The 13,964-nt window shown below is 42.5% G+C and overlaps 1 protein-coding gene and 1 pseudogene across 1 annotated transcript in view; both read left to right on the top strand.

Annotated features, from left to right (window-relative positions):
- Positions 1-13,964, top strand: part of igdcc3 (immunoglobulin superfamily, DCC subclass, member 3) — a 112,282-nt gene that overhangs the window by 17,400 nt on the left and 80,918 nt on the right. The window lies entirely within an intron of this gene.
- LOC148366869 (5.8S ribosomal RNA) lies at positions 7,310-7,464 on the top strand (annotated as a pseudogene).

Below are 13,964 nucleotides of genomic sequence, written 5' to 3'. Positions count from 1 at the left end.
AAAGGTTCTCTACCCTTGATTTAGAGTGTCAATTGGTAGCTGACCATTACCCTGCGACCTTCCTGTTCCAACCCCTTTCATGGTTCCCTGCTGGGTGAACACTAAACACCGTCTCCACCTCTCCCTGCAAGTCCCTTTGTTCTCAGAGCCGAACCCCGCCTTTGCCATGAGCGTGGCTCTTTCAGGGAGATTGGCCAAGCAAATGCCACATGAGCCTGACACATATTTGTTTGTTTTTTTGTTTGTGGCTTTTTACATAGGCACAGCACAAAAAGAACAGCAATAATTCTTATTTAGAAAAAGGAATAATTTTTATAAAAATTAGCAAAACTCTTGATATATTACTCTTCTTTAGTATGAAGGATTTTTGGTCAAATATATGCCTGCATTTACTCAGAACCGCAATGTCCTTTGCTAATTTGGATTGTATGCTATGTAAATGGGGTCTCAAGCGAATATCATGGCTAATTATCAAACAGAGAATCTTTTACAGGGCTCGTACGTGTGCTTGATATCCTTAAAAACGCTTAAATTTTAATGTTGTGTTTTCAAGGAATGGAAATTTTTGTAAATGCGTATAATTGTTGCCTTGTTTCATAACAAGTATGGTAAAAATAATGCATAGACTGCTCTCTGGTGGATTATCTTTGTCACTGCATTTATTCTTCCCTCATGATTAACGGAAGCTGGCAATAGTTTGTTTGACATAGTCCTTTGAAACATTATTGCCCCAAGAGGACAGGTGCATGCTACATGTAAACAGGGCACTATGAAATGTGTAAGCTGATTTCAAACCAATCCTTACCCCTATTTTGTGGTCGGTGCCTCTCCATCTGCATGTGACCGGGTCAGTCCAAGTTCGGAAACGTGACAAGGGGCTTTGACCTCCTTTATGTAATTACCCACGTTTCCTAGTAATTAGTGAACGGCTAGGAGATGTGAAGTTTGAAGAAAAGGGCAAAGCGGGTGTGTTTGGACTTAATGGTGACCTAGCTAGTTTTAGGGGGAGGGTGCCTGATAACTATATTGTTGCATATTTTATTTTGCAAAGAGAGTGCATTTTTTATATTACTAATTTTTCCAATGTATTTATGAGTAATAAAAAAACCCAAAATGATATAATAAAGACAATAAGAATTAAGTGCATGGATCCTGCCTTGTTCCACAATGAATTTAGCAATCATTGTAAAACGCATCGTGATAGCTGATCACCAAAAAAGTCTTGGGTCACCAAATTCTTTGCGCTCTTACTATCCTCAGAGTCCGATTTAATCAATGAATTTATTTTAAAAGTAATGAGCTGAGAAAAGTTAGCTGTAGCCGTTTGTTTTGGTGAACACTTTCACTTGTGCGCCTGGCCTGCTTTTTGACAGACAAGACAACATACACCAGCCTATCACAGTCGTGCTCACCGTCAGGCCCACCCAACACACACACACACACACACACACACAAACAACCTGACCCTCTAAAAGCATTTGCTGTTTGGTGTCTGCTGCAGAACACAATCCATGATTTGTTGATATCAATGACAATAAAGACAATTCATCTCAAAAATGCGCAAAGCAGTGACCCAGTGATAACCGAGGCTAAACAGCGAGGGGTCTCTGTAACAGCAAATGGGACCATATTTGGTGCAAATGTCCCTAGGCTGCCTTCATCTTGAGGTGTGCTGACAGCTCCTCTCACTGTGCATGAAACTCGTGCGCAGGTGGAAAGCCACAATAACAATTTGCAGTTAGCCTTCAGCTCACTTGATGGCTGAGCTACTGTGTAGAGTAGAATAGAAACCCAGGGACTCTAAATATATCCCCCAGTGCACACACACGTGCACCCAATCACTTGACAAATCAAGCTACTAAACAAGAATTGCAAATGTGGAGACCGTTATCAGAAAAAAGTTAAAAAGAGGTTGCTAGGTGTGCTGATACACATTGATATATAATGTGAAAATGTGTGAACAGAAAGCTGAATTCACTTTTTTAAGAATTATTCAGATTTCAGATTTAGATTCAGATTCAGATATACTTTATTGTCATTCTAGTACACGTGTATACAGAACGAAATGTCAATACATCCGACCCGCACAGTTTCATTGAATATACAGATATAAGTAAAATGTTGTATTGAGTTGGAGTATTGAAGTACTAATAATATACTAAATAATTATGGCTATGTATAGTATTATACAGTAGTGCAAAGAGTGCAAGAGTAGCAGCTAACCAGATGTGCAAAATGGGCAGTCAGGTAAACAAGTCACTGTACAGTAACAATAACACTGTAGTGCAGAGGAGAACAGATGTGCAAAGGAGTGGCTAGGTATAAAGAACTCCTAGTAGTGCAAAAAAAACAAAACAGACAAACAGATGTACAGATGTACAGATTAGCAGCAGTGTAGACTTACGATGTGTGTGAGTGACCATTTAACAATGGCCAGGGGACAAAACTATTGCAGAACCTGGTGGTCCTGCGATACATGTCAGACTGATATCTCATTAGCTGCACCGCTTATCCTCAGTAGGGTCGCGGGGGTGCTGGAGCCCATCCCAGCAATCATCGGGCAGTGGGCAGGGGACACCCTGAACTGGTTGCCAGCCAATCACAGGGCACACAGGGACAGACAACACGCTCGCTCATTCACACCTAGGGACAATTTCGACCGGCCAATCCACCTGAAATGCATGTCTTTGGAATGTGGGAGGAAACCGGAGTGCCCGGAGGAGACCCACGCAAGCACGGGGAGAACATACAAACTCCGCACAGTAAGTCCGGTAGCTGGATTTGAACCCACACAGGAAGTTCCCAAGACCTTAGAACTGTGCCACACACGCGCTAACCACTGTGCCGCCATGCTGCCCTGCTGTCCTTTGACAAAAAAGGAGCTTTAATTGCTTACTTAGAGTGTTGCTTTAAAAATAAAATTACAAACCGAAAATTCTTATCCTAGAGTTGTTTTCCCTGTAAATGTAAACAGAAATGATGACACAAAACAATGTGATAAATATTGCCAGCCAATCTCAGAGCACTCACAGACAAACAACCATTCACACATGCATTTATACCAAGGGACAATTAAGAGTCATCAATCTGCGATGCAATTTTTAAATTTGTGGAAGTAAACTGTAGTGCCCAGTAAAAACCCACACAGGCACGGGGAGAACATGCAAACACTTTACAGGGATGCCATTTGCTGGAATTAACGTCTGAACTGTGAGGGGGACGTGGTACCCAGTCGTCCCAGCCCCCCTTCTTCAGCAAGAAATTCAAGTTCAATGTTGGCATTGGACCATTGTCCCAAGTGAACTTTATCCCTAAAAGGTGTTTGTCTCCCCTTGTCTGCAGACCACCACCCTTGCTATTCCCAAACAAAAAAATGAAAAGGAGGCCTAGAATTCCTTTGGCCCGCTTTTGAGACTCATGGGAGGAGCTCTTCATTAATAGAGTGCAAGGGTGAAAGGAAGGAGAGCAAAGGTCGAGCCTCAGGCCGCACCAGACTGACCAAATGTTGGAGTATCAGTTAACACGCTGCCAAAACAGGAACTATTTTGTCTTCAAACAGAGTGTCTATATAACAGTGCTCTTTCCAATATGCCTGACCTCAATTAGGATCAAGAGATTTGTTGAGGTCAATTTAGTCTTGAAAATATAGACAGTGTAAACAACCATAAAGATGGGGATTTGTGTTTTTAAAGTCCTCATTTATTGATAAACTTCAAACTGCAAATCAAATTTATTCAAATGAAATGTCATTTGTGGTCAATCGAGTATCAAAGCATGATTGCCGTCTGTTGCTTTCTGTCTAATACCCTTTTTTCAATACAACTGGCAAGATATATATTTTTCCCTATACTGTATCGCTTGTAAAAATGCAAAATGTGAGGAAATAGTACACGTTTTTTGCAAAATATCCATGTTTCATTGATATAGTCCAATTATTTTCTAAGATAATGCATGCTGAAAACAGCATGTCTTGCTTTTTTCATCTTGAGCTATGATGTCATTGGAGGAATACCAGCACCCTTGCATATTGTCGTCATTTTATTTTGCATGTGGATTCGGCGAAGCAGTTGAGAGTGTTTCGAGCAAAGTTTTGGTAGTTTTTGGTAGGCTATGAGTTGCAGGTTGAAAAAAGTATTGGTACAACAAAGTGCAAGCGGCCAAAAAGGGGCTGACTGGCAAAAATAACACACAGAGAGCTAACGTGGCTAGCTGGGAGCGATCAACGAAAGGCGGTTGCAGCACTGACATTAACGGAGAGGTAGCCAGACGAAAATATACTAACCGCAAGATACGTGGCAAAAAACACAAATGAAAAACACAATAACCTACCTAAAAGGAAGCGACACTAACCAAGGAATGCAGTCTGTAACGGCGGGAGCACGCACCGCTGACAACAGTGTGATCAAAGATTCACTCAAGCAGAAATTATTGGTTTGCAATCACTGATCAATCTCTGTTTTAGAGCTGCTTCACATGTTGTGTTAATGGTATTCGCTATTTTGAAAGTGTTGTATTCATAAATGACCTCACAGCTCCAGAGACTTTGAAACTAGATTCCTAGGGTCATACAGTGAAATATTCTGCTTCCAATAGAAAAAAAAATCAGTTCGGGAATACCTTTAAAGGGGGGTTCATTTTGGGGCGCCGCTTCTGTGTGCGCCTCAGCTGCTGCTCCACACCAATGTGTGTTTGTGTGTGTTGTTACCTCTGGGAGCAGAGCAGCAGCTATTGTTGCTGATGAACTACGGGGCAGCTGAGTGGCTGGGAACAAGCCCATGCAGTCTGCAGCGGCGCTGCTGTGTGAAGGTGGCCCGAGTGTTTGTTCTCTGGAGCAAACCAACTCTCTGGGACCGAGGCCCCCTTTTGTTGTGGCTGACTCCGGGTGGGTGTGTTTTGCATCGCGCCCTTGCCCGCTCTCCTCCACCCTCTGTCGTTGCATTGACTTAGAAAAGAAAGGGTCAAAGGTGCCGGGGGCCGGCTGATGGAGAGGTGGAGCGCAGCCGGGAAATGTTGACCTTTGTGCGTGCACAGAGACAGAATCCCACTACCCCCTTCTTTATCTATTAGTTTTCCCCTCCTCCATCACACAGGCTCTTTCTTATTCCCCAGTGGAGGACTGTTCTGTTGCCTGATGGCCCTCGGGCAGTGACAATGACCTTGGCATTGGCAGTGAATAAGGTGGCTCAGACCTGTCACAAGCATGCAACTTCACTCCCTCTCAAACAGGCTCAGAAGAAGCAAATCAGGTCACATTCCCTCTCCTCGAACAGATATGTACCGTAAATTCCGAGCTACAAGTTGCAACTTTTTTCCTGTATTCAAAATGACTGCGATTTTAGATACGGTGCGGCTATTTTTTTCGCGAGGCAGATGGTCGCAAGGGTGACTTTGGACGCATGCCGGGCTCTCCCAGCTGAGGTGCCCGTCGGTGCCTCATATCGACATCCGGTGGCGCATCCCCTGCAGTTTGCCTGGCCGGCACCGGGCACCTTGCTTAGAACTGGTACGCAGCAGGGGAATCTGACTTATTAATTAAAACAAAACGTTACAATTTTTGCCAAGTGCTTTGAATGTCAAAGTGGGGAAATTTGTTGAAGCGTAGGTATGATAGTATAGATTATATATATATATATATATATATATATATATATATATATATATATATATATATATATATATATATATATATATATATATATATATATATTATATGTATATATGGCCCTGGGGAAGAAACTCTTAGCCTATATAGTCAATGATTTAAGGCACCTCTAGGTCAAATATATGGTGGCCTTATAATGTTGTTGACTCTGTTACCGTATCATAAGCCAGCAATGTCAACTACATTAGGCAGAGAGCAACCAATGATTTTCTGTGCTGTGTTAATTACTTTCTGTTTGGGTTTTCCTGTCCAAAAAAGACGGGGCATGTACGGACCTTCTCCAACCACTTTTCGGCCCCTCCGGCTTTGAAGGTCGGACCTCGAACTAGAAAGGAACATTCCTTTCCGCCACCCTACGCTGACCTCTCGACACCCGCGGCTTTGTTACAACATGCAGCCGGATGCAAAACGATGGCGACAGGCTGGCTCGAGGAAGCAGGCTTGGGCCATTAAGACAATTTTGAAAACAACGTTCCCCTGACACCATGCTTGTAAAGAGCTACTGCTGCTGATATCCTTTTTTTTTACATTGCTGTAACACCGAGGGAAGGCTTCGGCTGACGGTCAGTGGCACTTCATAAACAATGATTGAATGTTAATTCTATAAATGAAAACATTGAGAAAGACTGGCAGCTTAGTGGCAGTACTCAAGTGGATGAAAATGCTCATTTGTTCATCAGCTATAAGATTTGTGTCGTTTTTCACATTCCAGACGTCAGTCTTTTTTACGAGCAGGTTCTCTTGGCAAGCGTTTGTATATATTGTTGGAGTGTTTCATTGGCTTGGCGCGAAAAGAAACGCGACGCTGGTCCAGCACCAGCTGGTTCGCCAGACAAAAATGTTACTTAAGAGCGCTTAAGCAGTTCGAAAGGGTGAGCTTGCTGATGACCGACGGCAAGTTTGGATGATATGTGTTACAGTCAATGTATAGCAGCTTTCGAATGAGGTTAAGATGGCTTGGGGCATCTGGTTCGGATGCCTCCTGGGCATGTCCAGCCCACAGGGATAACCCGGCTGATGTCAGCAACCCATCGCCGGTGTACTACACACACACACACACACACACACACACACACACACACACACACACACACACACACACACACAGTCACCTGTCTGCACGACTCCGCCTGGAACCAAAAAGGACAGGGAGCGCGTGCAGGCTTTGGGGGTAAGGCCGAGGTGGCCGGGGTGCGACCAGGTCGTTCTACGTTCTGCTGCGCAACCGAGTTTGAGGTCTGGTACTTGGTCCCGGCCGCTCACGAGTCCCGGCGTCGGTCCTTACCTGTCCCCTTACATGTAGTCTTGCTCATGGACTCTTCAGGCCCACCCTCAGTCCAGGTTTGCTGTAGTCTGGTTGGGGACCAATCCCTCCTTGGTGCTAGCGCGGTCTAGCTGTTCTTGCGACCCAAACCTCAGCCACCGGGTACTGAATAAATTTTCACTCCTTCGGCGCAGGTCGGGTCTTTAAAGTCACCCGCCGTCACAGCCTTGTGGCGCTGGGATCCTTTAGACCCACTCCCGCCTCCTGAGTCACTGCGGCGCAGTGCAAGCAGGGTGCCCGCCACCCGCAGATTCGGGCACTTGACGTCCAAATCCTTGCCTGTGTCATGAATCCTTCCACCGAACATTAAATGCCCCTGTAACAACTCTCAGCGGTGGATCACCAGGCGTGTGCGTCGATGAAGAACACAGCTAGCTTGGACAACTAATGTAAATTACAGGACACATTGATCATCAACACTTTGAATGCACTTTTCAGCCACAGGTTCACCCCGGGGCTACGCCTGTACTGAGCGGCGCTTTTCAATCAATCGGAAGCGGGCTGGACTACCTCGGGTTTACCCCCCAGTGCAGACTTGACAGTGCCGTGGCATCCGTTCGCCCGCCGTACCTCGCGTCCGGCGCCATCAAACCCAGAAATGATTCCTGAAAAAGGACACAAAATCTAAATCTAAATATGTACAGCTACCCCAAGAAATACATGAGAAAGTACAAAACAATTTTAGCTTTGTATACACTCAACAAACCTACACTGACTACACTGACGATGTAAGCTTTTCAAACAGATTTAAGTTTGGTGCATAATGATTTTCATTTTCATTGAAATAAGTTATCATACCTGTCAACCTGTACGGTTTTGCCATACAAAGTACGTTTTTTGTGCATTTTAAGACGAGAACGACGTACAAGGAAATCTGTACGGAAAAACGCAAATTTGTCAATGATGGGTACCATCCGGTAAAAACCGACTATCACGAAACAGCAAATCAATCAAGTCAAACGAGTTTGCCCGGGTAGACTTTCAGTATCGTTTTTTTTTTCGTTGCAAACGAAGCGAGCGGTTCGATGCTACTGTGCGCATGCGTCTGCCGCCTGGGGATTTCATGTCGTAGTTGTGTAGTGAAAGGAAGTCCGTCTCTTTTTAGAGAACCGGCTTTTTCGGCTCAACTCATTAAATAGAGCCGGCTCTCTAACGGCTCACTTGCTTTGATGCATTCTATTCCGAATTATTATGTTGTATAAAGAAGTTAAGAAAAAAGTATAAAAGGAGAAAATGGAAAAAAACAGGTTTGTGGTTATCCCTTTAATCAGTATATTACCAACAATAATTTAATGCAGAAAATGAATTCATAATTTTAATAAGAAAATTTATTATTCTACTTAATTATATTTGCATGTATTTTTTCCTTCTACAGTGAGCGTCCAAGCTACTTAATTTTTGAACTTTTTTTATAATAAACCTCATTCGTGTCGAGCAACTCGGTATATCTCAACAAAATGTATCATATATATTGAACCTAGCATGCATGGTTCAAAAGTTATTGTATATATATATATATATATATATATATATATATATATATATCTCATCTCATCTCATTAGCTGCACCGCTTATCCTCAGTAGGGTCGCGGGGGTGCTGGAGCCCATCCCAGCAATCATCGGGCAGTGGGCAGGGGACACCCTGAACTGGTTGCCAGACACGTTTGAAAAAAAAATATGGAGTAAGATTTTTTGGATTTTGTAAGGGAAAATACGACAGTTTGTAAGGGCATGGAGCCCTGGAGGTTGACAGGTATGAGTTATGTGCACAAGATGATTTAAAAAATATGCACAAACACACTAAATATGATCTGAAATTCATCCACAACCTCAGAATGATAATAAAATGATGCGTTATTAGTCCGTCTCTGGGGGACACTTGATTCGCAGCAGCTGTAAGTGGAGTTTCATGATGAGGGAAAGTCATAATTGTTGAATTGCTGGAGAATCAATCTTTGCCCACGTGCCTATCCGTTTGGTATTACATTTAAACGATACATTGGAACATATTAGCAGGGACTGAAATACAGTAATCCCTCACTGTATCACGGTTTACTTTTCGTGGTTTCTATACTTCACTGATTTTCATCTTGCAGATTATTCTGCAGCAGACAACAAACATCAAATATTATAGAGGCAGGTCACAGAGGGCTGTGTTTTGGTGTGGGTTGGGTGGGTGTGACTGTCCTTGTGTGTATCCGTGATAGGCTGGTGTATGCTGTCAGTCAACAACAGGGCGGGTGCACAAGTCCATAGTTCTTCCCAAACACAAACTGGGAAGAACTGTGTTATCGAGTATTTTAGAAGCTCGCGACATTGAAAATAAATGCATATGTTGAATTTGACTCGGAGGTTAGTCGGACGAGCGCTGATCACTAGTGAGTGCTTAGTGGATTGTTATCGGGTCGAGAGAAGAAGCAATAACGGGGCCGCAGGTCCAGCGTACTTGCTATGGCTACAAAATATCTCTGTCAAGCCACGCTTGACGAGCCTATGTCTTACCAACATCAGATCCATTACCTATGATACTATTCGTGGGAAACCGCTACATTCGTGTCTCGTGTATTTTTATCATTACAGAGACCTGGTTCAATTTCCTCCAATGCCTCCAACTTTGTTTACAATGTATAAAGTCAAAAACCACTGGTTCAACTTTGATTTTGTGTTTTCTGTTTTTTTGGGGAAATCCATAACAGTTTTACTGTTACAGTCATATATGTTTTATGTTACTGATATCTAATGCAACGATAAATACATGATTCTTTTTTGTGGGTTTTGACTATCGCGGGACTTTTTGAAACCCAAGCCCAACAAAAAACAAGGGATTACTGTAATAATTTGATACAATTCATTGTGAAGGTGTGAGGCTTCTTTCCTAGGAAGACCCCCAAAAATTTTTTTCAATTGATCTAAATCTGGAGCACTCTTTGTACAGCATTAACTGTCGGATCTGCAGCGTTAGGAAAGTAACGAAATACCGGTAATGGCGTTACGTAATTGGGATACAAAAAATATAATTGTCTTCTGTTATGGTTCCAGAAGAAATGCATACTACAGGTAGATATAGTTAAAATAAGGATAACTTTGCAGGGTAACAATTTAATTTAAAACTTTAGCGACATATTTATGATGTGCATTGACAGGGTGTGTGTTTCGCGCGTCAGCGGCACAGTTCTGAAGTCATTGGTTCAAATCCAGCTTCCAGCCTTTCTGTACAAAGTTTGCATGCTCTCCCCGTGCCTGCGTGAGTTTCCCCGCACATCCCAAAAACATGTATGTCAGGTTAATTGGCCGGTTCAAATTGTCCTTAAGTGTGAATGAGAGAGTGAGTTGGCTGTCTCTGTGTGCCCTGTGACTGACTGGCAACCAGTTTTGGATGTCACCTGCCCACTGCCTGAAGATAGCAGCACCCCCGCTATCCTACTCTGGATAAGGGGTTCACAGATTATGAAAAATTTCAATCACTGATATTCGAGAGACAGAGACAAGAGGCTTACACACGACGTACACGTACATCGTAGTAAAGTCCGTAACTGTTGCGCAGATTGAAGAGATTGCATTTTGGTCACATGGTGTTGCATGTAAAAGCACTTTTCTTTTTGTCTGTATTTTATTTTTTCTTCAATATGGCATTCATTTTATCAAATTGGCTTGAACCTGCAGTTTTAAGACGGCAGTACCGTTGCGCACTAGTGATCTTTTCAGGGACATTTTTTGTGTTTTGCAGGTAATTGCCGTTCACTGTATTGTTATATTGTGAGAAGGATTTCCTTATTTTAGTAAATCTAAATATTGTCAAGAGGTTTCGCATCTCAGGGCAGCATGGCGGCGCAGTGGTTAGCGCGTGTGCGGCACAGTTCTGAGGTCATAAGATCGAACCTTCCTGTGTGGAGTTTGCATGTTCTTCCCGTGCTTGCGTGGGTTTCCTCCGGGCACTCCGGTTTCCTCCCACATTCTCAAATACATGCATTTTAGGTTAATTGGCCGTTCCAAATTGTCCCTAGGTGTGAATGAGCGAGTGAGTGGTCTGTATCTGTGTGCCCTGCGATTGGCTGACAACCAGTTCAGGGTGTCCCCTGCCCACTGCCTGGAGACAGCTGAGATGGGCTCAAGCACCCCCGCGAGCCTACTGAGGATAAGCGGTGCAGATAATGGATGGATGGATGGATGGGTTTTGCATCTCCACTTCAGACAAGTAAAACTTGAACTTGGACACAAGACATCCCAGAGTTTGTTGGACATTTAGAAATTGAAAACTCAGTGTGTTTAAAACAAAATTGTATTTTAATGTGATCTGAATGCAAACTAAAACAACTCATCTTGTCTCCCATGTGAAAAAGGAAGTTTTATTTTTTGCTTAATAAACTATATTACGAGGTTAAAATTAAAGCAATTTTTTGTTTGACTCTAAGCAACTACCTGACCTTAGTTTCCTAAAATGCTTTTTTAAGGTTATAGTTTTTATTTATCTTATGTAGATTTTGTGTTTAATTAGCAGATTTAGTATCGGAGTAATACAAAAGAAACTAAAAGTACACAAATTACATAACTGCAATATTTTTTGGTACTCAGATTACTCTACCGATATATTTTTCAACAGGTAACTAGTTACTGTATCCAAGTACATTTTAAAAGTAATCCTCCAAACCCTGTGGATGCGACACTCTTCGATAAGAAATTCATAGTCTTTGTTCGGACGCACGGTGTAGGTAGAGGAAGACAAAGGACTTTCATTTATCACTCGCGGTCTTGTAACATTAAGTGGTTATGACAGGGACTACGTTTGCTTCTCTTCTCCTTTGCTCCTCTTCCTAGCTGCTTATTTTCCTTTGTGCACTGCTGCCATATAGAATGTGTGGAGTGGGCGTGGCACCCGTTTACATAAAAAGTCAGGTGGGGCGGAGAGGGGGGGATTTACTGACTGCACATTAGCATGAATTCATCGGGATTAGGCAATTTGGTGAGGACTGAGCTTGGTTATGGGATCAGTAAGAGGCAATAATATCCCCGCTGGCTGCAGTCTGCCAGGAAGGACGGATGGATGAATGTAAAGCAGGGATAAGAAAATACATTGAATTAAAATGTGTTTACATACCGTAGGCAATAAACTGATGTCACAAAATAAGGTAGTGCCATTTCCGACGTGCTAAGAACCTCGCAGTTTCAGATATTATTTTAGGGAATTTTTATTTGGGCGCGGCACAAGAAAAACAACGTCAACCACTAACTACTGACGATTATTTTAACAATCAATGAATGAATGTAGAGCAAATAAGCCCAGCACAAGATTGACTTCTACCTTTTTTGTTTCGGGTGGCTCGCTTTGGAATGGACAGAACAACAGTGTCCCCTTTTGGACAGTTCCCGGTCGTACTAATTCACCATGTACCATAATGAAATCTGATAACATGAACATCCAAGGCTATGTATTGGTAAAATAATGTTCTCACCGTATGTACCGTATTTTCCGCACTATAAGGCGCACCTAAAAGCCTTTATTTTTTTCTAAAGCTGACCATGCGCCTTATAATACAGTGCGCCTTATTTATGGATCAACATGAATCGCAAAGTCTTCCAACTAACTTGCAGCTGCCGACTCGATTTTCCCCCGAACGCCAAGTAGTACGGGGTGTATGCTCGGATTTATTTACCAGCGTTTCATTGGCTAACCAATGTGTCAATCATCATTTGAATCGATCACTATTGGCTAAAGTTATTCGGAGGTCAAGGGGCGGATCCTTTTTATCATTTACAGGCTGGCATTGGCTTAAACGGCAAAACAAAGCCTGCAATAGGCCGAAAAAGATGAATGTGAATAGCATGTTAGGTCGAACTACAGCGGGGGAGGAAAGAGTATTTAACTATTCTGTACTGTATTTGTAAATATTTTACTCTCCTGGATTTACTACACTCACGGATATAAGAGGACATTGGCTGCACATTATTATGAACACAACGACTTCGGTGAGCTACTCCGGGTTTTATATTATCCCTGTATCTTATTTCAGACTGAACTCGATGTTTCTGTGATAAGCGGTGCAGATAATGGATGGAATGGAGTGTCTATTTTTAAATTAAACTCAATTCCAAGTGCTTTCGGAATGTTAAGGGGGTAATAAGTTTGACTGAACTATCTGACTGTTCTGTCCACGTTCCCATTGTAGCGCCTTATAATCGTCTTATGTATGTAAAAAATAGGACCAAAAACTATTTTTTCGGGGTGCGCCCTATAACCCGGTGCGCCTTATATTGCGGAAAATACGGTAATTGTGTCAATTAGGGGATTCTGAAGTACAGAACATTACGCAAATTTCTCATTCTTTGGCTTTCTAAGAAGTTTAGCAACTTCATACACCGTCATCTGATCCTGGTGGTCTCAGATATCTGAGACCATAGTCAAAGAGTCATGATCTGGTTCCAGGTCCATATAAAAAGAGGATCTGATCAATAGCTCGTCCTCTTTTCTACTGCCTTGCATGAAGGCCGCGTCAAAAGGTCGTGCGGACCTGCACTGCGGCCTTGGGTTCAGCACGTGGGCTAGACGTTGAGACCGTATGGAGCACAAGACCAAAACACTCAACAATATCAGATTTAACACCGTGTTTGCTGGTGCTTGGGACTGATCGCTTTTTCTCTACAAAAGAATCTTCCCAAATCGACTACCATTATTGCAAGAAAGTTTTGTTTTGCGCTACTCTCAGCATTTGAAAACTCCCATAATCTCTGGCGCCTTACCCTCCTTTTTATGTTTTCCTATTATTAATTATCTGTGTTAATAAATTATGTGTGCTATTTTAAACGGCCTGGTTCATTAAATCAATTTCCTTGGATAATTCAGTAATTCATATTAGAACTTAAAGTAGTAACATTTTTTTTTCTCAGTGTAGGATATTCTGGCATCTTTCAGAGACTTTTTTTTATGGTGGAGCTCAACACCTAGAGTTAAATTAGTTTACTGACTGCAGTAAAGCATAATT

The sequence above is a fragment of the Urocampus carinirostris genome, chromosome 4, assembly GCF_059441175.1.
Source record: "Urocampus carinirostris isolate Australia breed hairy pipefish chromosome 4, RoL_Ucar_1.0, whole genome shotgun sequence".
In the NCBI taxonomy this organism is placed as follows: Eukaryota; Metazoa; Chordata; class Actinopteri; order Syngnathiformes; family Syngnathidae; genus Urocampus; species Urocampus carinirostris.
This window is presented reverse-complemented; position numbering and strand designations above follow the sequence as displayed.